General features: G+C 40.4%; 1 protein-coding gene across 1 annotated transcript in view; it reads left to right on the forward strand.

Moving 5' to 3' along the window:
• Positions 1-26,231, forward strand: part of LOC106947208 (GRAM domain-containing protein 3-like) — a 116,623-nt gene that overhangs the window by 50,838 nt on the left and 39,554 nt on the right. The gene's annotated exons all lie outside the window — the stretch shown is intronic.

A 26,231-nucleotide genomic window follows, 5' to 3' on the forward strand; every position in this document is an offset into this window, starting at 1 on the left:
CAAACCATGAGTGTCTGTCATCTTTATGAGGCTGGAAACTTTTCCAAACACCACATTTTGTTTGCTTTGTAACCAAGAAGTGAAATGCTGCCTGAAGCAACAAGTTTTTACTCCATGAAAACAAATTTAAAAAAGAAATAATAATAAAAAAAACACTCTGACATTTCATCTGGCATTTTATTAAAGAAGCTGCAACAGTGTGACAGAAATTTTAATCCACCATCACTTAGCATAACTTGGCTCCTGTAATGCTAATGCTAGATACCAATTCTTTCAAAACAGCCTCGTCTAACAAAGCAAAATAAATTTTAGAAACACAAACTGTGCTGTGATACATTCTGTATTGTCAGGACGTCTGGCTTTGTACTTACTGCATGTTTTTGCAGCTGCAATCGCAGCATAGATAAAAATATTAGTTTCTTTCTTTATTTTTATTTAGGTTGTTTTGAGGTGGTGGGTTTTTTGCATCTTTTTTATTGTTAAAATTGTTTTTCTTCTGCTTCCTCTGGTCTACCACTGTGCTTAAATGTCACACCGGTGTCTTCAGTGTCATGTTCCGTGTTTCTGTGTGTTTATTTTTGAGTTTCTGTGTAGTCCTGTGAGTCTGTCTCTGTGTCTTCCCTGTTGATTGCTCCCAGCTGTATCCCGTTCCCTGATTACCTTCCCTGTGTATTTAACCCCACCTGTTGTCTTTGTCTGTGTCGGATCCTCGTCGTGTGTATTGTCGTTGTCTATGTCTAATGTAGTCGGCACTCTCCAGTGGAACTGGCAAGTCCTGGTTTGTGCTGGTTCCTGTTTAGTCTGTTTTCCAGTAGAACTGTTTAAGTCCTGGTTTTCGACGCTCTTGTTTGATGCTGTCAGTTGCTACCGGTTGTTAGCTGCGTGCTAGTTGTTCCTGCCGTGCTGCCTGACTTGGACTCTATGAGTTATTTTCATCATTAAATTCATCTTCAACATAACCTGGGTTCTCTGCGTCATCTCCTCACCACCACCAACCACACATTTCATGACATTCTGCATATAAGGGGAAGATTGTAAGGTAAAACATTTCTTCTTTTTTTTTCTACGCTACATTCAAAAGTTCAAAAAAGAGATTGATGGACAAAAAAAACAAACACCGCTAAAGTCAACAGAAGAGTTTGGCCAGCAACAATCATGCCAATTCTCTGAAAATATTTTTAAAAGGAACACGCTATAACTTCCAAGTGACCATCAAGTTCTTTGCTCAGTGGGGTATTTTTAATGTTTATCTGTTCAGATAAAACAAAAGCCATTCATTCGGATAAACAACCTCGTCACTTTTTCTACAGATTCAGTTAAATGTGGGGCTTAAGTGAAACATTATGTTTGATGAAACTAAACACCCTCCAAAATAAAATCCCACCGCCTCATCTGTGGAAACGCCTCGGTTTGTCCAACTCTTGCCTGATCTTGGCGAGCGATGCTTGATGTCGCTGCTGAAGCTCTTAGATTCTGAATTTTACCAAAGAATTGTCCTGACATCTGCCAGCGGACTGAATCTTTGGAGGAAACCGTGCATCCCGTCCGAGGAGCATAAAGTTAATGTTTTGGAACGGCCACAGAGACGTTCCAAACTAAAACCAGTAGAAATGTTATCCAGGGACCAAAAATGAGAAGTGCATGCAAGGAAAACGGAGAACGCTCAATTCAAGCTGACGTGTAAGACGTGTCGGCGAATCTTTAGCTGCAGATATCGCTTCACAATGGACTCAATGTCCTGAAGGAAGTTATTTACACACCTTTAAGACCTATATATACTTTACATGTGGTATTGAGTAACTCAATCCATCACCTAAATGACTGTAGACAAAGGGGCGACACATCCAAAAGTTTGCAGCCGATTACTTTTTTTAATGTGAGATTTCAATAGAAACTGCCAGAGAGGGCATTTCATTTGTTTATAAAGATGCAACCGATGCCCAGAGAGAGAATAGCACTGCAGAAGAAACATAACAGCTATTGTCTGCTTGGATTAGTCGTTTTATTTGATTATTACTGGAAAATTACTTCAGTATGATGAAAATCAGAATTGGTCACAGTGGAACAAGTTGACCTTATCTGACCAAACTTCTTTCTTTTTTTTTTTTCCCATAATGGAGTTCATTAGGTGGTCAAAGTTCACTCTGAATTTGTCCTTCTGAGATCAAACTGTTGTTTTAATCAAAAGTTTTTTCAATATGATCTCATTACTTAAAAAAAAAAAAGCATCTCTGGATGTGTGCAAAAACGACTCTCAACCTTTTTGCAATTTATAGACAAACTAAAGGCTAATAAGCAGACAATAGCTTGTTAGTCTAAATGGGTAGCTCGCCTCCAGTTGGCTGCTTTACAGCCCAATGCTAACAGGTGTATCTAAACTTCTGTGAAAGTTCATATATAATTTTTTTATTTATTTATTTATTTTTTTGCATTTTTCTTTTAAGTCACTCCAGTTGTTCGTTATGAACCTCAGTGAAACTGCCCAAAGTTTGATTCCTGACCTCTGGGCCTTTGTATGTTTCTCTTTGCTAATTTCCTGTTTGGTTATATTATGCAGAGGCTCCTTATACTGTAAAAAAGATATTAGAAAGGGAAAAAAGTGGGAAAGAAAAGAAACATTAGCTCAAGGCAGCTGAAAACACAGGTGAAAGTTGATGAATAGTGTCTATGTATCACTTTACTCTGACATCGGTACGTAAAATGATGTAATCATGTTTATATTGAAAGTGTGAACCACATCCTTCTCTGGTGTCGCCAATAAGTGGCCACACATGCAGTCTACATATTCCAGGGAAAATATCTTTTTTTTAAATCAAGAAAATCTGTTTTTCATCTACTGCTTGAAGACAGGCCTGATAAACTGCCACAACACAAGGTCATGACCCATAAGTGGAAGTACTTCCTGTTTTTAGTGGAACAAACTTGTTTCAGAGAAGTACATTTTCATAAGAAACAATTTATATTGAGGTTTATTTATGTTTAACACTAATTTTTCATGTTTTCTAGCTCTTAATATGATAATATAGGCCTTCAAAGGGGCAGTGTTATGTATTTTTCAGGCACATAGTATCATTTCATAGCACAATCAAGTGACTGTTACCATCAGATGTTATATATAAAACATGACTTAAGAAGAATTTTGACTTTGTAATTTAATGCCTTGAAATTGGGTTTCTGTCTCTTTAAGAAACTCCTGCACTTTCTGAAGCTCCGCCTTCAGGAAGTCATCACAACATGGCTCCTCTATTAACCCTTTATCACGTTTTTTACCAGCGCTGCACACATATGATGAGCTCATCAGATTTGCTGTTCCTCCAGTTGTTTGCTAATTGCTGCTGGCTGGTCTGAAGGAGCTTAGTGGGGAAGTGACAGGGGAGGGGCCTCATCCTTATAGGCAGAGTCAGGTCCCATTGGTACCTGTTGGGGGACTCCGCTATGGGAGATTAAAGGATTTCTCAAACATGCATGAAAGAATCAAAGCAACACTCCAGAGATTTTTTTTGATGAGGGAACAACATAACATGACCTAAAGCTAAAAAAAAAAGTTGACTTTAACCCTTGTGCGTGTGAGGACTGAGGCAAATGATACAAGATTTACGGGTGTAAAACACAAGGGTTAATTAAAACTTTAATGCAAGTGACTTGTGGCGCTCCAGTAGCTCCATACAACCGTTCTTGGTTTCCATAACAGGAAATAATTCCAAAAAGTCGAATTTTTCTCCTTGCAACTGAAGAAAACGTGTAGATCTCTTTTCAGCCAGCTGACCATCAGTGCACAACAATAGCCTGCCCCCAATAGGATAGTTCCAGCACTTGCTCCGGTGCCTCATCATTATTTAAGCCAAAGCAACAGCATCACAGAGCACTTTAGCGGTTTCAAAGCTGGAGCTCTCTGAAACCATTTGGACGCCTCTGTGCCGGTCCATGCCTACATCCTGCAGAGGTGCATTGTGTTCCCTGTAATTCTGGTTAAGATATCAATCACGTGTTTTACACTCTCTTGTCTCCTCCTCCTCGTTTTTACTGCCTGCACACAAACATGTCTACCTTTCCGCTTGAGGCCTGCACATAATCACCACAGAGCTGAACGTTTTTCAGCCGGCGACTGTGTTGCTGACATGAAGGCCGTGGGCCATTTTTCTCCCCATTCATGTGCCAAACACAGCAACTAATCCCTTTTCTTTACCCTTCACTCTTTTTTTATTGTTATTTAAGGATTGAATGATTGACTTCTTGAGCAAAAAGAAGAAACAGCTTTTTATGGAGCTGTTAAATTACTTTTTTATTATCATTATTATTATTTTGGTTTCTCGTTCTCACTTGTTGATTTTTGAAGAACACGGGGTTTCACCATTAACGCCATGTCTTGTAAAAGTTAAAGCCGCGTGGCGAGCATGAAGGAAAATCCCCTGGACATCAACTCCTTTCTGTTACCCATCCTCTTTTCTCCTCCTTTGGGTCGTATTATATGATATTAATTCCCCTTAGTTACATGTGTTCACAGTTCTTATGCCTTATGAATCTTTGGAGGAGCGGTCACAAGAGCCTTGAGCGCATTAAAATGCCTCTTGTTTGACCAAACGGAAAGAGAGCCGAGTCAAACGATACTTCACTCTTCCTGTCAGCGAGTTCACAGGAGTCGACGCATTTGGCGGAGCAGATGTCACTATTGGATTTGAGTCGCATGAAAGAACGTCACCCAAATCTAATTAAGTTAAGGCGAGTGTCAAACCTTCACTTTCAATTTCTCACCACGGGCTTTCTTTACGACAGCATAGTGGGGCCATAGTAGATGGAAAAAAAGAGTTAATGTTTTACCAAAAAACTCAGAAATTGTAAATTTTTTAGATTAATTTCAGAAATTTTTGAGAAAAGTTTAACTCCAAAAGCTGAAAATTTGCAAGAGAAAACTCAGAAATTTTGAGATTAATTTAAGAAATTTCTACATTTTTTCTAGAAAACTTCTGAGCTTCAAAAGTTTAACTTTTTGAGAGAAATCTCAGAAATGTTTGGGTTAATCTCAGAGATTTACTACACAATTTTTTTGTGTTGCAAAAATGTTCTAACTTTTTAACTTATCATACTGAGATATTTTCTAGTTTTTTTTCTGGAAAATTTAATTTCCAAAGTTTGGAGTTCTTGCAAATTTTGTAATTCTTTTTTTTAACTCGAAGAAGTCTGTTTGGTCTTGAAAATTTCTGAAATTCATCTCCAAATTTCATAGTTTTTTGCGGATCTGAGATCTACTCCTGTTTTTATTTACCATGGCGCTAACAAGCCGCCATGGTTCTTTTTATTGCAATAGAACCATGATCAACACTGAACGTGCTCTTTGATGGCACGGCTGTGGATCTTATGGTTAAAATCAGTGTGTGTGGACAGAAAGGGTCTGTCTGTAAAATGTGTGCGCGTCAGCTCTTGTGACCTCTTAATATCACGTCACATGTCTGATCTTATTCCTGTCTGCCATCTGAACTCCTGTCATGTGCTCCCTTTGCCAATCTGTCACACTTAATTCGAGCGTAAAGAAAAATTGAAGAGAACCCTCGGTGATCCCAGAATGGTTTGGGTTGGAAAAGAAGAGAAGAAAAAAGAGAAACAAAGGAGGTGGGGGGAGGGGAAAAAAAGGAAACAGTAGGAGAAAATCAGAGCAGCGTAGCGTTTCAGGGGGCATGAATGGCATCAGTGGTTCGCTTATGGGGATAAACGAGGTGAGAGAACAATGTGCGGGTTGTTCTTTAATCTGGAGTAAATCGTCTGTCAGGTGTTGAGCGGCGCTCTGATCACAGCAACGCATCGAGGTTTTGTTGAGCACAGCTCTGTCCTCATGAGTTAGCCTGAACTCTTCCTCCCTCTCATCCTCCTCCTCCTCATGATGGTTTTAGTTGACAAATTGTTGGCATAAACATGTAGGGAATTATAGAGATCTGTACCAACTGTTTAAAAATCAAGGCAACGATCAAGCTCCTTCAGACTGATGAACTCATCATACATGCTGCTTCTCAGTGCGACGCTGGTTAAAAACACGGTTTTTAGACAACGATCAAGTTCTGATCAAACACTGTTTTTAACGTCCTGCAGGAAGTCATCACAAAATGACTTCCTGAAGGCGGAGTTTCAGAAAGAGCAGGAGCTTCTTAAAGAGACAGAGTCCCAATTTCAAGTCGATAAATTACAAAGTCAAATTTGATATACACACCATTTTTACAAATGAAGCTAATATTGTAACTTGATTGTGCTAAAAAAATGCCCCTATGTGGGTGGAAACCACAAACACATAATACTGCCCCTTTAAAACTTTTACACCAACTTTTGTCTGAGTCCTGTGCTTTTGGCTCTTTCTGTATTTTCTTCCTGTTTGCTTGGACTTGTAGTTGTTCCATGCGTCTGTGTTGGCATTAATCTAATCACCTCAGATGCTGAGCATCGCTCCCCACTCGGCTGTCGGTCATTCTGCTGATTGTGCTCACCTGGTGTCCGTGTTACCAATCACACCTGCACAGCATTTAAGCTCTCAGCCGGCTGGTTGATAGTTTTTCTGTTCTCCTCTCCTGAGTTGGTCTCATGGTTTTCCTTTAACCTGTCTGTCACTAGAGGACCCAAATTTGGGTCCTCTAGTGACAGGGGTGTCAAACTCCAGTCCTCAAGGGCCTCTGTCCTGCAACTTTTAGATGTGCCTCTGCTGCACCACACCTGAAAAGAATAATTAGGTCATTAGCAAGGCTCAGGAGAACCGATCTACACAGGGAGGAGGTAATTAAGCCATTTCATTCCACTGTTTTTTACCTTTGGCCCATCTAAACACTGCAGGACAGCGGCCCTTGAGGACTGGAGTTTGACACCCCTGTCATTGTGAATGACAACCTGAGACCAACAGGTTAAGTTCCTGTGTCTTTTTTTTTTAACCTGCATTATTAATTCCATCCCTCTGCGCTCCATTAGACAGCCTCTTCTGTTCTGTTGCCATTTGGGTCAGCTTCCTTAATAATTTGATGTGATGGCCCCAAATGACGTCTACTGGTTTCTGTTTGCACCCTGGTTGCATCATCATGAAAGCTGTTTTGTTTTGTTTTGGGGTTTTTTTGCATTTCTTAAAATTGTATTCAAAATCTTTATTTGCATTTTACTCTCTGTTGGTTGCAAAACAATTTTACCTTGGAGATAATGAAGTTTATGTTGACATTTGAGGGAAGGTGTATGGGAAAAAAAACGTTCACACCTATAAACTAATACTGTGTCAAGGCCAATTAAAAAAATAATTAAAAACAAAAATATGAGCTTAAAAAAAAACTCTCAAGGGTTAGTCTGACAAATGAGACTCCCTGTGTTGTATATTCTGAGTCCAGAAGCAGTAATGGCCTCACAAGCTGATTGATTTTAGACAGCTTTTCTAAATTCATTTGCGTTCAGCTGAATTGTGCAGGATAAATGTCACATTGCATATGGAAAAAGTTTAAATGATCTATGACGGTCTCATTTTTTATTTTCCATTTTCCTTACAAACCTGTTCCTCACAGAGGTTTTGAGAGCCACTGTAGCTGCTCCATGTAAAGCTCCAGCTCATTCTGCCTTCAGTATTTATAAGTTGTCTTGACAAAATGTGGATTTCATTGCTTTTGTGTTTTTTAAGTGCAATAACACTCAGCAGCTCCGGCGAAGATAAACATCCAGATGACGCTCCTTCAACACATAGAAGCAACAAACCCGACACAGAAACCTGTCGCTGGTTTGAATTTGCTGCAACAAAAAATTTATTAGAGGGGCAAAAGTTGAGCGTGTTCGGATTTGAGTCAGACTTTACTTTTGGTAATGAAAACCAGGAGCTTCCACCATGCTCATCTGTCAGATGAAACAGCTATTCTAGGAGCAACCGAGCGGCGCTGTGCTTGTCTCTGGGTGAAAAGTTCACTTCCTAAGTGTCATAAATCCACGTGGGAAAGCAGCGCGGTCTGTGTTTTCAAAAGAACATGTGCATGCAGGTTTTTAACCGCAGCTACAGAGACGAGATAATTTTTTTTATTCGAATCTCGAATTATTAAAATGTCGGTACAGAGAAGATTTTTTTTTGAAGTGAAGAAGAGACCGATGGACTGTATGTATTTCATGAGAAATATGGATTTGTGGAAAATAATCTGGAGATGGAAAGAGTTTTTCTTTAAATTCATTATGTAACTTTCACGAAAAATGTTTCTCCTTATCCGTTCGAACTGTCACTCATCATGATTCGTAAATCCGATTAGACGGATAATCTTTGAAATAGCAAATAATTTGGTGTTTAACAACTCTGTATGTTTACGCGGCAAACCTTTTTTGTTTTATGCTTTACTCTGGTGCCAAAATGTGAAATGGTAATGATGGCACACTCACCGGTTGGACCGGTCATGTCAGCAGTATCTTTTGATAACTCTGTTTACTTCAAACTGAAACACCAACTTCATCCTAAACCTGGAGGATTTAAAAAAAACTTCCTGTGTAAAGATGACATTTCAGAGCACAGATGTGCCACCTGCGTGTAACTACGCTGATATAAAAAAAACAAACTGCTACGTCTTTACAACGCGATGAAAACACTTGGTCTCTTTGTGTTTTTTTAGCGCTGTCGGTGTTGTTCCCATTAGGGTTTTTATGAGGGGAGCTGAAGTTATGAACTCTCCCAGACGTGAGAACAAATGGCAGCACGGCGAGCCGTCATGTGTTCATGGTTTTGTTAAAATGGCCGGCTGACCTCAGCGATTGGCGCCAGCAGCTCACCTTTAATGTGTCAAATCAGACCAATGGAGTTGCTGACAGAACAATATTGACCAATATTGGGAAAGTGTTGCTTCCTGTGGCGTGAAACTTTAAAAAGCCCCGTTCTTCTACCTCGTGTCAGGCTTTCTCTCTGTTTCCACCTGCGATAGAAAAGATCCAGGATTTTAAAAAGCAAGAAAAAAAGTTTCTTCGGCATCAAAATGAAATAGTCTTAAGATATTTTTTACCCTGAAGGGCCTGTTTGCTTCCATGCTTCCAACTAATTCATCTTATTGAATTTAAACACTGAAGCATCTTATCAAGACTTGAAATTAATCAGATTTATTAGGAGGCCATTAGAGAATTGCCATGTTTATTCAGCTCATTAGTTGTTTCTCATGTCTCTACAGCTCAAAAAGATGCAAATATATGTATATATATATATATATATATATAAAATGTTTACATTTCTGGACTCCTCTGTCCAGAGCAGTTTAGGTTGGGCCAAAACATTCCAACCCGGCCTGAGTCCGTACACATCAAGTTCGAGCCCGACCCGCCTGATTTCACTTTAATTAGAAGACTGAGCCCAAAGTACATTTCAAGACTTTATTGCTTTTTGTTTTGAGAGCATAATTTGAGTAAGCAGTGCAACTTTTCCCAACTTCCAGCTCCATTTGGTCTCTTGATGTGACCGCAGGATGAGTCGAGTGCAAATCATCTGGGATGTGTGATGGATAGGAGCGGAAGGGGGCGGGGCTTCACGCAGCGCTAAACAGAGGAGCTACAAACTCCTCTATTTAGACTACAATAAGCAGATTGGCACAACTTTATATTGTCCATTTTCATTTGGTTTTCTCTGTGCCGGATGTATTGCTGGTTTATTAAACGCGCCACAGAACCCCATAACCCCATAAAGCAAATAATTCCTGATCCAGCCTGAATTTCATGTTGGACTCGGGCCTAGGCAACAGCAGATGCTAGAGGCAGGCTAACAACTTCAATTAAACTTATTCTGATTGTTGCGAGGCTTTAGATCCACAGAATAGATTCATAATTCACATTTGAAGCACATAAAAAAAGTACCTGAAGGAGGGAAAAAAAAAATCACTGAAATAGTGCAGGTGTGCCCTGAAATAAACGTTTCTGTAGGGGCCCCATGCGTGTTCATTCAACTCTGCTCCTCTTGTTTGTGTGTGTGTGTGTGGGTGTCGATACATCGCCCTCCTGTCGCTAACAAACACTTCACAGAGCTCCATCAAAGAGAGAAGCAGAAGAACAGAAAAGCAGAGAGGGGAAGGCATCAAAGGCCTCTTCTCCCCACTGTTTCCACATGCCACACCGTCCCAGTGGTAACAGCTGACAGGCTCCTCTATAAACAGCCCACTCAGATCCTGCCAGCAGGATGCAGCCATTCAAAAGCAGTTTGCTGCCTGGGCTTTGTTTATCGATGTGCTGCCTGGACAGCAGGCTGGACAGCGCGAGGGAAGAGACGGACCGACTCAAAAGAACGAAGGGGACAACGGTAAAGAGTACAAAGCTTTGGAGGAAGAAGGCCCGGTCCAGAAGAACGCCGATGACCTTTGGAGTTCGCACCTATAATCTATACGCAAATTCAACTCTTGTTTAGATGGCTTTAAGAAAACGCTTTCCTAAGTTGAGATAAAAACCCCTAAAAACCTGTTTTTCTCACCCAACAAATTGAGATTTTGTGTAGCAACTTACAATAGAAAGCAAAACAACTATACAGTAGTTAGGCCACACAAAAACTTAACATGCATGAATACATTAGACCTCTAAAATAATGTCTAATTATCTATTTCAATAGTTAAAACACCAAACATACCATAATATGCACTGATAAGCACAGTGAAAACTGACTTGATACTAGCGCAGAAGCTAACATCTTCAGTCCAACTTATTACTGCTCTTCAGGGGAACAGCCAGTCAGAGCCAATGAAAATAAATGAAGCTCATTGATTGGCCACTTTGCAAATGCCAGCCAATGGTGTCAAGTAGCTTTGCGCTTCCGTAGTTCAGCATGTCCAGCTATATTTTCATTGAAATAATTTAGTTGTGCTACAAAAGCATTCTGGAATAGGTGGATTTTTTGCGAAAAAGTTAAATTTACATGAGAAACATCTGCAAAAACTGAACTGTGCGTAGGCAGTTTTTGCCTTTTTCAATGATTTTATTTCCCATAATGTGTTCTTCAATGACATGGTTCTTAGTTTTTTTGTAAAGTTATTTTCAACAAGGATGTTTGAAATCATGGCTTTCACGTTTTCTTGTGGTTGCTCTTCATACACATTTTTTACTCATAGTTGCGTCTTACATTGTAAATTTACTGTATTTTTTGAAACTATTAGGACACACCGGTAAATATATTTCTTACTTCAGCATCTCTGGGGCGATCAGACATGTTTTCATAACATTTTACCAAACATTTTTAATTACCTTTCTTAAGTTAGTGTTAACTTACTCAATTTGTTTGGAAAAACTCAAAGCACATGACTGTAAGTGACTGACTGGCTGCCGAGGCGTTTACATCGTCGCGTGCTGGGATTAATCAGTTCTGTTCTTTTGTTAAAAACACAAATAAACAAAGTGAAGTTATAGTTTTCCTGACATTATTTGATGCCTTTCTTCCCTTTGAACATGTGCATCCTGTTTGGTCATCGCTTAATCGTCCATCTGCTTAATATTAAACACCTGAGAGAGTTTCAGCTAAATATTTGCCGCCGATGTGCGACACGATCTAGGAAAACAAAAGGATCTCTCTCTCTCTTTTTTTTTTCTTTTTTATTCCAGATGGTTCCACGACCAGTATAAACAGAAATAAAAGCGCTAGCCTCGTTTCACCCGGCAGAGACAAAGACGTGACTAAACACTCACGCCTTCCTCTCATCGACATCAAAAACAAAGAACAACTCTTTCGGTATTCAGCAATACTTCCCCCCTCGGTGCGTCAGCGAGCTGCTCTCTGTTTTATTTTTAATGCTTTACCTTTGGTGCGCCGCTCAAGCTACCGTGCGTGTGTGTGTGCGTGCACTTCTGCCAAACTTCAAAGATCAAAGTGGCGAAACACGACGGAACGAGCCGCGTTCCTCTCAGGTGATGACAACGATAATCCTCTCGTAGTCCGGATGCAGTCGAGCGGAGATGACGAGCTTCAGAGTGACACACTGACACACATTGGCACACACTACCTGAAACCCTCCTGCTCGCCTCAGGCCTCGTATTGGACAAAATAGTGGAGGACGGGGGAGAGGGGGGGTCATTTCACAGCTGCTGCTGCTACACACACATGGACACACACACAACAGAGCTGGCAGATCTAATCCTCGCTGTCAGACTTTATGACTATGATGGACGGACGGAGGCAGTGGGAAAGGCCTGTTTAGCGTTGAGTGGTGGGGTGAAAGGTCAAAGGATTGTGAAGCAATAGAAGGAAGTGCAGCAACAAAACAATACCAGAACAATCCTTTAATGATTTGCTAATAACGTCACAGAAAAAAAAAAAAACGACTTTGGATACATTTTCCAGGTGTTACTGTGTATTAATCCAAAATTCATAATTTGCATGTTTCTTGTACTTCCATTTTGATTTCTGCTGCTTCTGAAACAGTCCAAGCGATAATAATAAAAAAGACACCCAAATAAGTTCATGTTTTCTGAGACGTTTCAAAAGCCTCCTGAATATCACATCACAAATTAACCAATCACCTAGCAACCGCGACGAAGCCCAGTCTGCTGTCTAGCAATCTATGCGTATCTCCAGCACTTTTGGTCAGCTGTTTTTACCACCTTATGGGCTGTGCAATGGCTGCTGGAAAAGAAAGTGTTTTGTTGCTGACTTATCATCCAGAAACCCCGTGCTGCATTCTTGTTGGTTGTGCAGATGGGTCCACTTTTGCTTTTCGAAGATGTATGGTTGTGTAAGTGTGCATCGGTTTTGATCCATTTTCACATGTGAGTGTAAACATTAGTTTGGCGGGAATACGTGGCCAGTAGCAACATAAGGCTCTGTGGTTGGACAAATTAAGATTATAAAGTCCACTCTGTCAATACAAGAAGGCAACTCAAGAATGACTTCCTTTTTACTTCAAAATAAGAGGTGCAAAGACATATATACAGAAACTGTCGAGCTCAAAGTCAAAGGTTACACTTACCTACTGATAGCAACAGATTAGCTTCAGACATCTTAACGAGCAATATACTGTTTTACCATGTAGTATGTCCTTTCACTTCTAATAACTTTACTCATGTTATTTGGCTGATAAAATGTACTAAACCAGGACCTTGTGGAAAAGTGTAAAGGCTATCAGTCTGCTAATAAAGAGTTGTTAGCTTAAGCTGTGGTGAAACTTTGGGGTTTTAGTTTGAAACTGGCAGGTAAATTCTCTCATTTCCTGCACTGTGACTTTTCATAAAACTGCTGCCTCCTGCAGGTGTCGACTATTATTGTGTTCATTACAAAAACCCACTTAAAAACATCCGAGCTATCTCTTTAAACATGGCGTCCTCCATCGGGCCAACACAGCTGGTGTTGTATGAACTGCAGGATACTGTCAAAGTCCTGTCAACTATTAGAACTGTGTCAGAAACTTTATAAACTCCTTAATTCTCACCATTCTTGTATCAACAAAGATGTGGGGAATAAAAAACTTTCACAATTAGCTTAACTTTCCTCAGACTGCTACTTTTTAGGAATGCCGTCGTCCTCAGCTGACTGGTTTCCTGGAACCAGCAGCAAACTGGGGACCATTAAAAACCCCAGAACGATGTGAGTGAAGCACCAACACCGCGCACCGTCTCCGCATGTGGCCAAAGCGCCAGAGGCAACATCCTCATTTGTGGCTGTGCCAGGAAGATGGCAGCAGCTCTGGAATATAAAAGTAGGTTAGATCCTTGGATGGAGCAGTCAGGAACAATCGGTGCCCTCTTTGGATAAGCAGAAAAGCAGTGGCTTTGATTTTTTTTTTCCCACTCTATTTTTTATTTTGGTAGAATTTAAATGAATAAGCTTAGGGATAAAAGCCAAGACAGACTTTTAATACACCGTTTTTTAAAACTTGTCTACAATCAGTCTGTTGTCTCTTATCTTCCATGAAATACAAACTAAATCAAGTGGAGCATCATGAATGTTTTCTGTGTCTGAATATATTTTTTTGTCGGGAGCGGGACAATTTCAATCGTTGCATATGCAAAATGTGCTCAGAAACACGAACGGCACAATCCTCTTTTTGTGTCTCGCCCCCCTCCCCCATCGTCTCTTCTGCTGCCAAAATCAAAATCGTTCCCGCCAAATCCGTTTTGATACGACATCACAGCTCCGCACAAACTGAAGATAATCCTTGACATTTTTATCATTCACCCCGCTTTTATTTAGTCTTCGCTCTGCTCGCCTGTCGTGTTCGCTGATAAAATCTGCCAAGCCGATGCGAGCCATGGTGGATCACACATCAAAACGGTCGGTTGCCCCTCAAAGGGGGTGAGGGGGGGGCGGAGTGTCAAAATAATACTCCTCTGTGTTACTCTGGGTGACAACATAATTTAAAAATGTAATTTGGTGATTGTAGTTATTTACATTTTGCTCTGGGCAAAATGTCATGTCTGGATTTCTGGACCGTGTTCAGGTTTTTAGAAGGATAGGATTTTAAGTTATTTCTAAGGAACAATCCAAAAAATGTTTTTTTTTTTTTCACTGTAGAAAATAGATACTGCGTCTTTAATAGTCAGCATATTATGTGTTTTTCAGCCACATAGTATCTCATTTTATTACGAAATTAAGTTCGCTTGTTAATTTCACTTAATTAAAGTTAAATTAAGTTAACATGCTAGGTGTCAGACAAATGCTATATAATATGGCTAATGGGTAATATGGCTAATAACCTATAATACTATAGATATCTAAAATGCGTTAGAAGAAATTTGGCTTTGTAATTTAACACCTTGAAATTGGGTCTCTGTCTCTTTAAGAAGCTCCTGCTCTTTCTGAAACTCTGCCTTTCAGGAAGTCATCACAACATGGCTCCTCTATTAACCCTTTAACAACTTGTTTATCTGCATTTTACTGCGAAGTAGCTCCTTTAATGAGCTCAGATGATGCACAGTTCCACCAGGTCTTTGCTAATTGCTTCTGGCTAGTCTTAAGGAGCTTGGTCATTGTCTTGTTTTTTTTACGTAATAAAAACCTGGCATCTCTTAACAGAGGCATCTACACTGTTGAAATTCAGTGTAGGTAGCATGCTTTATACGAGCTACTTGTCGGTGAAACGCTAGTGAAACTTATGTTAAAGGGTTAATAGAGGAGCAAAGTTGTGATGACTTCCTGAAGGCGGAGCTTCAGAAAGAGCAGGAGATTTTTAAAGAACAGAGGCCCAATTTCAAGGCGTTAAATTACGACATCAAGTTCCTTTGGTTATGTGTGATATATATAGCATTTTTATAACAACTAAAGTTAACATACTACTTGTTGTTTGTGATTTAAAAGGCCACCATGTGCCTGGAAAATACATAAAACGTCCCCTTTAAAAATAAGTATCTAAACAGATTGTTAAAAATTTAGCATGTTGACAGACAACAATAACAACCTCAAATTAAAAAAAAATCTTATGTGATGATCAGCTTGGCTGTATTTTGTAAAAAAAAAAATAAAAAAATTCTAGTTTAGAAAACACGCATTCCTTTTTAAAGTAGTCCTTTCCTCTAAGAATGCATCTATTTTCTTTATTCAGTCGAATGAGCAACTGCGTCCAGGCTGCGGTTTTGATTTTTACAGCAGAGAGCACAAACACAATAAATTTACAGCCACCAGAGAGATTTTTGTAATAGGCACTCAACTTTGCAAAGGCAATAACTCTCACTCGGTCTTACTTTGCTCTAAAAAGCTCCCTCTGTTTGCTGAGGTAGCCGAGGCAGCTGGCAGCACTCCGCACTCGGCCTGACAAGCTGCTTTGAAATACCAATCACAGAGTTTATACAACAGGGAGGACTCGTAAATATGTCAAGCGAGGAAATATACAATGCCATACTTCAGGTTTCCTCTGGTAAAGAAGGAGAGTTATGGTCTCGGAGGTGTATACACCATACAGGTGATATAATATACGCTCTGCCTGGCTCTGAAAGCTGTTCATCATGGCCCCCCGACGGCGGAGCAAAGTGCTGGCCGCGTTGTCCTCGTGACAATCCGCTGTTTCCCTCTCGCCCGCACCACCCACATGTATTACACAAACGTACATGGATACGCGAGACACCGCGAAAACCCGTGCTGGCTGGCTGCGGCCGCGCTGCGAGTAATTTACAGCAGCGTATGGCAGGAAGTGAGGAGAGAACTTGCACTTTTACCCACAAAATAACACCTTAGAGTCTTAAGTGTTTCTTGCCAGATGTGTCAGACCTTTTGCCAGCAACATGTTGCTTTTTTCTCTCTAAAAAGATTTCTTCTGCTGGTTGTTGTCGATCTCAAGCTAGTGCAGTTGGGCAATGACCCTCCAAAGAAATGTTTTTAAGTAAAGGCAAGCAGTGTGGGCCTTTAAAGTTCCCTCTAGAAATCATTCGTACCAAGAAGGTTTTTTGGAGGAAAATCAATTCTAGGCATCCAGAATACAGTTCAAACACACACACACAAAAAAAACCCTGCTTTTTACACCCAAACATGAACCAAGAAATGACTTCTGACAGAAACAATTGATAAAAGTAGCTGAAATTAAAAGGTTGGTAGCCTGTATGTTTTTTAGGTTTAAGTGTATTGCAAGTGGGAATGTTTTTCAAGAGCAGTATTTGTTTTAGTGGGGCTACCTAGAAGAAGTTGTAAATAGTTATCACTTTTATCGTTATCGCAATAGTTACGCAGAATATCGCAATAAAGTTGTAAGTCCATATCTCCCATCTCTACTGCCACCGCCATGTTTTACCACAAGAGCTGCTTCTGTGGAGTGAAGAGTTCAGTTTTTTTCCCTCCAGGTGAACTCACTTCTATATCTAAGGCTGGTTCTGAAAACGGTCGCTTACATTTCAATGTTTCCTTATTTACGGGCGTGACATTATGGGGACTGAGGGGGGTGATATTGGGAAAACCATTTCCTTCCTTTTCTACATCCTTCTGCAAGACGCCTCCAAAACGGCACATTTCTTCCCAGATGTGTCTTTGAGCAGCAGTCATCATCGCCTCTGCCAGCGAGCCAAGTGACACTGAGGAGGAAAATAACTGAGTCAACATCCTGTATGGATATGAATAACAGACGGTGAGTGGGAGCCAGAACGCAGGGGGGAGACGAGCGATACCTCACAGATATTGGGGGGCCTTAATCTGTATTTATGACGCTGCGGAAAATCACGCCATTATTTCACCTTCCTGAAAGCTCGGCGGCGCTCATCTCTGGTTGGAGGGTTGGGGTTTGGGAGTGGGGGTTGGGGGGTGATGAAGGGGGAAACTGTCCTACTTGCAGAAATCCGAGGTCAGCGCGGAAAATATTTCACGGGCGTTGTCAGACCGCTCAGCACACTGTGAATAATGCCTCAACATGACACCGTAATGCTTGTTCAGGTGAAAAACGGTTCTCTCTGCAACTTTCTGGGCCAGCGGTAACAATATTCCATCCTGTGGAGGGGTGTGTGTGTGTGCGTGTGTGTGTGTGAAAAATGGCACTACTTCTCATTCATGTATTCATCCTGCAGAGATAAATTAGACCCCAGACATTTCAATCTAACTTCCTAAATAGAGTACTTTGTCATCACTAACGAAAGAAAGAGTGAGGGGGTTCTGGGAGTCTGGAGGGGTGTTGGGGTTTTTAGATTCTGCTCATCAGGAACAGGATGAGGCGTGATGTGATCATTTGAATTAGTCATCAGTTAAACTTGCGGTAATCCCTGAACGCCACATGAAGACAAAGCGTCACTTTAATTTGAAATCATCGCTCATCGTCTTCGAGTGCAGCAGATAATTGAATATTTTATCAAAATCTTTCATGTGCGGATACAAGATCTGAACTTGGCACAGATGTTCCCATAGGCTAGCTTTTTTTTTGGAAAAAAAAAAAAATCGTTAGCCACTGAAAAATTCAACATGGCCGAAAAGGAAAATGTATTTTTGCATTAAAATTTGTCAATATTTAACACAGATGAAGACTTTTTGTGGCCACCATAGTTGTCATAGGAAATGCATTTTTCTGCTAGACATTTTTCCAAATTTCCGCCATGATGATAATGGAGAAGATGTTTGCACTAAAATTGGCAGTAGTAACTGCCTGTGGTGGAAAAAGCTAGCCAAAAAGTTAGGTTCACTAAATGCTAATTCACTAAATAGGAATCTTAGCTGTGCTCACATTAAACCGTTAAACAAGTAAAAAGTGAAAGATAATGCCAAACAAGCTAAATACTTTAAAAATTATCAGAAATTAACTGCTAAATGCACAAAAACTTAGCAGAAGCTAACGCTAACCATTTAGACGACTATTGCACATCTACGTCTCTTTCCAGTTGACGACTTGTGTGAGACTCGCAAACAACAACAGTCCTCAGCTTTTGATTTTGCTATATATTAAAGATGTATGCATAGGATGGCCAAAGTTGAAAAAAGTTCATCCAAGTCATGAAAATGGCTAACATTTTATGGCAATAATTGGTTCAAAAGGCTCAAAAACGGCAGCCATCTTGAAAAACAACCGTCATCCTGAAATTCAAGTGGCTTATGGAAATATTAGAAAAACAAAATAGATAGCCTGTCAGGTGAGTGTCTTAATTTTTTTAAAATTGTTACGGTAACATGGCCCACTATTCGGCGATCCAGCGGAGCAGCAACATGCAGCGCATCCAGATGTAGAAAGTTCAGCGGAGCGGCGCAGCCGGGTAAAGATCGTTGGCTTTGAAGTGACGAGGCTGATGGCCGCTGATTTACTTATGCAATAATGGCCTTTTAATTGAGGTCTTCCGCCCTTTATAGCATCAAAGCTCGACAAGGAGGTTTGACAGCAGCTCTGTTTCTCACCTCCCCCTTCTCTGTGACTGACGGGCGCAATATGGTCGCCATTGCCCCGACTCAGCATCCTGCGACTGTCACGAATCTCGAAACCGGACACCTGTGCCTGCGGGGAAAGGCTCCGAGTCCAACAGAATATGAAATTAAAGTGCTTATCCTGTCGAGAAATTGATGCGTAACTGCAGGGCAGTTGGATTTTTTCCTTCTCTCTTTTTTTTTTTTTAATATTTGGCTCCACATCATTCACATACCCGTGTGCACGCCGCTGGTTGTGATTTATTCCCAAAGACAGAAATACAAATAAAGAAAGCAATCTCATTTACCAGCTCCCAGTGTTGCCACAGTGTGTTAAACCACAAGTCAAGTGTTATGACAGGCCCTGTCTGCGTGGCTGCCATGTCTTGAGGGGGGGCAGCGCAGTGGGCGGCGCGGCGGCGTTTGCTGAGCGATGACAGATGTGGGACGAGCGCTGTAATGCATCTCTCGTCTGTAGCGGCATGTTTTTTGGGGCTGAGCTTGTCGCCGCTGCTGACCAGTGATTATGCGACCCTGTGTTTGGCCCGGCTCGCGTTTGGGTTTCTAAATGGAGCATGGATTTGTTTCTGACATTTACGAATGATGTTTGTGCTGCGGGTTAGGCTAAATAAAGTCATCAAAGTTTTTTTTTCGAGGGGGGGGGGACAAAGAGTGGCTTTTTCCTCCCTTCTGTCCCCAGTTCCTTCGTCGTCTTCCTTCCCCTCCCCATTGAAAACAAGCTGCAGGGTTTTCTATCAAAGTAACTCATCGAACGGAGCGGATCGATGTGTGACACGGGTCCAGGGCTCTGTTACAGCTAAACGCTTTTCTTTGATTTTATAGACAGATTCAGGATTAATGGGGATCCAGGTTCAGAGCAATTGACTCCTGCGTCTCCTTCCTTCTCCTTTTTACACAAGAATCTGTATTCTTTACTAAAAGACTGAGAGAAAACCACGAAGGCAGCACTCAGCAGATATAATGTTACAGTACATGTAATATTTTAACAGTTTAAGAAAGAAAAGTTACTACTTTATTCTAAATACTTCTGACCACGTTGACCACATTTGTTGTTACCCCTGAAAATTCCTTCCCTAAATAAAGTAAGGGCCAAATCTGATCACTTCCGTGGCCACAGCCATATAAAATCCAACACCTGGGGATGCAGAATGCTTCTTCAAAAAACAAATGGAAGAACTGATCGCCACCAGAGACTCGGTTAATCCCACTGTCATGCAGTGAGAGGACGCCAGCTCAGCAAAAAACTGCAGATATTAAGTTCCATTGCTTCTCAATATTCCACAGTCACATTAGTTTGGTGCAGAGGGGATGATGATGATGATGATGATGACTTTTCAGGAGTTGGACTCATCTGCTTGATTCCAGACAGACTCTTAAAGTTGAAACATTATCAATTTGCAGTATCATTTTATGGCGCAATCAAGTAACTGTTACATTCAGTTATAAAAATGATGTCCAGCATAACATAATAGAAATTTGACTTTGCAATTTGACGCCTTGAAATTGGCCTCCGTCTCTTTAAGAAGCTTCTACTTCCCTTTCAGCACATCATCACAATAGTGTTGATAAATTAAGCCATTTAATTGTTCTGGGAGGGTTGCACTGAGAAGTCGTTGGTATGATGAGCTCAGCACATTCATGGTTTCACCAGGTATTTGCTCATTGCTGCTGCCTCTGAGTGGAGACGACGGCTCGGGACAGGGGTTCTCTGTGAGGGGGGGTGACGTGATAAAATGCTGAGAGAAGTTGATATTACATCATCTTGGACAGTTAATGCTATTGGCTGTGTTTGAGGATTGCCTCTTTCTGCTTCTGCACAAGCAAGGTCTATAAAGACATGGAATAGTGACTTTTCCATTTAACTAGCACCGGAAAACGACGGCATAGTTTTATGATGTCACAGGGATCCTGATCCTCGGCCAATCGGTTTGCTTCACACAGGTTTGACATACTCTGAGTGCTGGGATCTGTTTTTGTTCAGCCAGTTATTTTGTATCCAGGCCATGCAGCCAGCAATCTGAAGTTACACATGCTCCTTTAGTCCTTTAAGGCCAAGACAAACTGGTGCCGATCCGACGGAAAATCGGGTCGGATGATGCATGCAGCAATTATAACTTGCTAAAGTTGCTGGGGCCTCACAGGCTGCTAGCAATTCCCTGCAACTGCGTCGCTGATTGTCTATCTTGATAAGAACTACTGAACAATTTGACGGGAATGTAACGAGTGCAACAGGAGGTGAGAATTGAAACCCATCTGCTTTGGGGAAAAAGTAGATGAAATTTTGACTTACAAAAAAGAAACAGCAGTATACTTATCTATAGTACAAGCTCAGAAGTACAGGCAACATGAACGAATGAAACGGTGATCTTGTCTGAGCTCATTCCTGTAGTGTTTGCTTGTGTTTTTGCTGGCAGGATTTCCAGCACATACTCTTACATGAATACTCGAACTCGAGTCCAGTGGTCTGACCATTGAGTTGGATCCTGTATGTCGGTAAAAAATAGGGGTGTGAGGAATCGAACACAAGCGTCTTAATCTTAACACAGTTAATCTAAAACACCCTGGTCATGGATGTGCACAGACAGATGCTAAGGCTACGCTAAAGCACCAGCCCTTTTTCCTCTGGACAAAAACATGCCCTTTTGAAATCTTGTTTTTTTTTGTCTCTTGTTTTAGTGTATTGTGTATAACCGAAGACAGGATATGGCCATTTATTTGAAATGGGTGTACATTACATCATGTTCAAGCTGTAGCTGTGAAAAAAAAACCCACACTACGAAGGCAGCCAGCGGTTTCATGGTGTGCCCTTTCCTTCCCCGCCCTGGAAAGTGTGTATTAAATGTGTTGTGGTAGTAAATAAATGCCAGGTGGCACTGCTAACAGCATTTATAAGACACGAGGTAGCGGTGGAAAACGTGCTATTGATGATCAAAGCTACTTTCCAGATAATCAGTAGTGCTACAGATGCGAGCGGACATTGGATCCCAAACGTACGAGCAAATCAACCCAGAAACGGTTCATCAGACACAAAATCAACTTCCTTCCACGGACGTCAGTCCCCAGACGTAAATCCTGTTCAAAACCTGAGCGACTATTGGCAGCAGCTAGTTTTACAAAGAATCAAGAGCAGTAGTTGTGCCTTTTGTGTAAGATGTAATAAATGCTTTTTAAAAACCTAACTGGTGAATTACATCGTGGTTGTAATTCACCACGATGTCAGCGAATGCACTGTTTCTTTTAGTAAGGAAACGTGCAGAAGTGCTATCTGTAATTTCCAAGCTGCTTTTTAAATTTGCTCCCTTCTGCTTAGAAATTAAAAGTTAATGGAACTATAAAACATCACTGCAAAGAGCAGTTTGATCAATATCCACTCCCCACCACGAAGAAAGAATTCATTTAATAAATGTAAGTGAATGTTAGTGGCTGACTTTATTCTTAATTGCAGTTTCTGCTCAGAGATGTCCAGGAACAATCGGTCACAATGTTACTTGGATCATTCTAATCCATGTAGAAACAGTTTAGTGCAAATGAATAAGATTGCAAGATTAATACCCTGAGAAATGTGAGAAGCTTGACATCCATTTTAGAACTGCTGCAAACACAAAGGGAGATCGATGGTAAATGATTACATGGCATAAGGGAGCAATGGGAAGGTTTGTTTAGTGCCTCCAGGGCTCCGCAGTCACAATCAATTTCCCTGAAAACATCAAGTAAAGGTCCCCTAGATCGCCAACATCGCCTTAGGAGTGCATGTCAAACAGCCGCTTTAAAAGAACAAATGTCAAATATTTCAATGCGAAGTTGGTTCCGATGAAGACAATCTAATCCAGCTGGTTTCATGGTTCACATGTGGCAAAAATGAACACTTTGAGTTCCAACCCCAAAGACGGTTTTGTAAAGTCACAAGCAAAACTCAAAAACAAGACGCATTTTTTTTTAGGGGGGGGCTAATATAGCATCAGATTTTAATCAAATTAGCTTTTGGCTAAACAGCCAAAGCTGTGAATGCTATAAAAAAAGAGTTCATTTAAAATACGTTGCTGTCCTTCCTGGAAGCCATGTCGCACAACCAGCTCTTTTGTTAGCTTTACGGGTGGTTGTACTTAGTCACAGATATAGTTTGTCGTTTTAATATTTAGGATGGAAAGAACATCAAGGGACAAGTGTTTGTAATCAGTTTGGTCACCCAAACATCAGAACAGCACAAACAGAAACTCTCCTTAATCAGAACAGCTTTCTAATAATAATAAATTATTTATAAACCAGAACACCTACATAAATAACGAGGATAGACATTTCAGACTAGCTGAGTTTTTAGTAAACTTAGAGGAAAAACTGGTGGTAGATATTTTCTAAGGCTGACAAAATCTGATGAACACAAGAGAAACCAGACCTTCATTTTATGCTTTACTTTGTACAGAAAGTCTGGCTTCTCGGCTATTGAGAAATGATTGCTTCCAGGAGGAGTGGACTCTGTTGAAGTTTTAAATGTTACCCATTCGCTAACGTTTGCTCATGACGAAAATAATCTGCCAGACTATGAAGCTTACTGGATCTTGTCTGCGCCACAAACAACCATCCTCCTCTGCGAAAAGAGAAGTGCTGAGCCGAACAAGATGGCTGCTAATGTTAGTTCAGTATTTTGAGGCGTGGCTAACAGGGACTGAAAGGCTTTGCTCACTTCCTCTGCTGCCATTGCCAAAACTACAGACTACAATTCAGAAACGGTGCAGAAAATCGTCACTCACGATTCCTTCTTCCTTTTGCTGATTGGCCCAGTAGAAATTCTACCTAAGCAATTCAGGTCAATGAAAGAAATCTGATATGGAGCAGTGAAAAGAGATGAGAATTGCACAGGAAGGCGATGGCTAAGCTGGTTCAGACAGATAGAGATACAGAACCTACAAAAGTGTTCAAACCCCTTAAACATGAAAAAAAAAGTTTAAAAAAATAAAAATCCAGTTAGAACCAGAAACCTCTATTTTCTTCAGGTTTTAGTTGTTATTTTATTGTGCAATATTGTGAATATTATGTAACTTTTTAGAGGCTGCAAACTATCTGAGACTGGGGCACAATGACACGAAATATACACAGCCACAACTATAATGGACGGCTTAAGATCAATTCGTTTTACATAATGGCCTAGACAAAGTCCAGATCCAAATGAGAATCTGTTGGACAAAAGGTGGGTCTACAAAGCATTGGATTGTGGGGACTGAATACAAATGCCCTGCCCACTTGTCAGGTTTTTATCTTATTTGCATTTTCCATTGCGTAGGTCTATCACATCCAAGTGCAGCGCATTAACATTTGTGCTGTGAATACTTTTACGAGGAGCTGCATGAATCATGGTGCATTAGGGGTGGTCCAGACATTTCAGTGACAAAAAAGTTTTGATTTAATTTTCAATTAGGACAGAAAATCTTTGCTGACGCAGCATTTTTACTGGCCATCAGCCGACACCTGTGGCTTGTTGATGTAAGATCCTCTGAGAAAAAGGAAAAAAAGAAAGAAAAAAATCCTAAAGAGTGTCAAAAAGCATATTCCATGTCAGATGAAATTTCCCTGAGCCACGCAGTTCATTGTGATTACAGGACGGCAGCCTGATCGCTCTGGATCGTTCCACCCACACATGCAAACTACCTCTGCAGTGTGTGTGTGTGTGTGTGTGTGTGGGCAAAATGCCTTTTACAGAGGACAAGTGAGCCGACATGATCATTAAACAAATCCCAAGGACGAGGAAGAGCATGGTGGTATTTAAATATACTGTCTTTTGCAATTTCAATGACATATTTGCAAGATAGTGTGATTGAAATTCACGGCATGGATAAATTTCTTTATTTATTAATATTAGGATTTTTTTAATGGGTGGATTTACTGTATTGTAAATCATAACTGTCTATTTTCTGTTCAGATTATATTTGTGACTTCTCTTTATTGATGATGTGCAAATTAATAATTTGAACTTTGAAGGTTTTTATATTTTTGCTTCATTACACCAACAATCTCATGCATGTTAACTTAGGTTTTTCAATTATAGTGCAAGACAAAGTGGTGTTTAATTGTCAAACAGAAGAGAATAACACATGAATTTAACATTTTTCAACAAATGAAAAATAAAAATTACTGAAATGGTGCCTTACGTTCATCATGGGCAAAACGTTAGCGATGGGGTAAAATGTAAAACTTCAGCAGAGACCACGCCTACAGAAAATAGTTTCTCAAGAGCCCAGAGACCTTCTGCACGAAGCGAAGCGTAGGACAAGGGATCGGTTTTTATCTGGGCAAAACTATGATGATAATATGTTCATCAAATTTTGCCAGCCCTAGAAAATGTCTACCAGAAAAACCCAGAGCTTGAGTTTACAGAAAATTTGAAAAATTCAGCCAGAAACATAATTTTCCGCTGCTAGGCTAACTTCAAGATAGCTTCAGTAAAAAACAAAAAACGTACATAAAAGTTATTTATTTTGTGTTAAGTGTTTTAAAAAGAATATCTACTGACGTCAAGCTTCGCCAAGATAAATTTAAAGGAAATATTCTAGTGTACATCACGTAGCTTCTTGCTAACTTTTACTACGGAGCAATAAGACATGGTTTAGAAATACTTCAATGGTTTTTGCTTCAGTTTTAATTAAACCAAAACAGAACAAGCAGTAAAAAAATCTACTTAGCTTGAGTTGAGTCGTTTAATTTTAACTGCATTTCAAAAGCCAAAAGGAAAAAACGACAAGAAAAAAGGAACACAATGTCCATCTGTTGAGAGCAAACAGTGACATATTGTCACAGCGGGAGTGGTTCGGAACGACGTCTTAAATTTCGTTTTATTGTTTCGTCATGTGTCAATAAGGGAATGAAAGGAAACTTGTCTCAAATTGAGCAACAACAGGAAGCAGTGATCACTCACAGCCACTTTGCGGGTGCTTGTTAATGACTAACTTCAAGGCAAGTCGTGAAAAGTTAAAGACAAGAGCTCCATTGTTTATCGTGACCTCTTTTTTTGTGTTTGACCTTCCCTGGCTTTCCCTGTACTCCCCCTCTTTTCCTTTCTCCTCCTATAGACCTTTCTCCGGCTGCAATCCTTCATTCTGAGGGAATCCACACCTGCGCTCTGTGTGCCGTTTCCAGGAGTTCCCAAATTACAAATTTGATGCAAAAACAATAAAATAAAATAAGTCTTCTACCTCCTAGATTTTGATAAAACACATTGGGGAGTTTTAAAAGAATGATTTCATCTATTCAGTAAAAAAAACATTCAAACCCACCTTTTCCATTTGAAAACATAAACACAGGTGGTCGTGACCACTCAGCAGCAACAACTGACAATTAGTATAGCTATAGCTGAAAATGAGTCGTGTTTAATGTCTGAACTTTGACTTGGCTGCTCCGAATCTTAATTTAATTCTTGAGGCATCCAGAGTTAGACTTGCTTTACATTATTATTGCTGCATAACCCACGTTAAAATTTTCTAACCCATGGCAA

This window comes from Poecilia latipinna, unplaced genomic scaffold, assembly GCF_001443285.1.
Source record: "Poecilia latipinna isolate Pla-1442-1.1 unplaced genomic scaffold, P_latipinna-1.0 Scaffold229, whole genome shotgun sequence".
Lineage (NCBI taxonomy): Eukaryota > Metazoa > Chordata > Actinopteri > Cyprinodontiformes > Poeciliidae > Poecilia > Poecilia latipinna.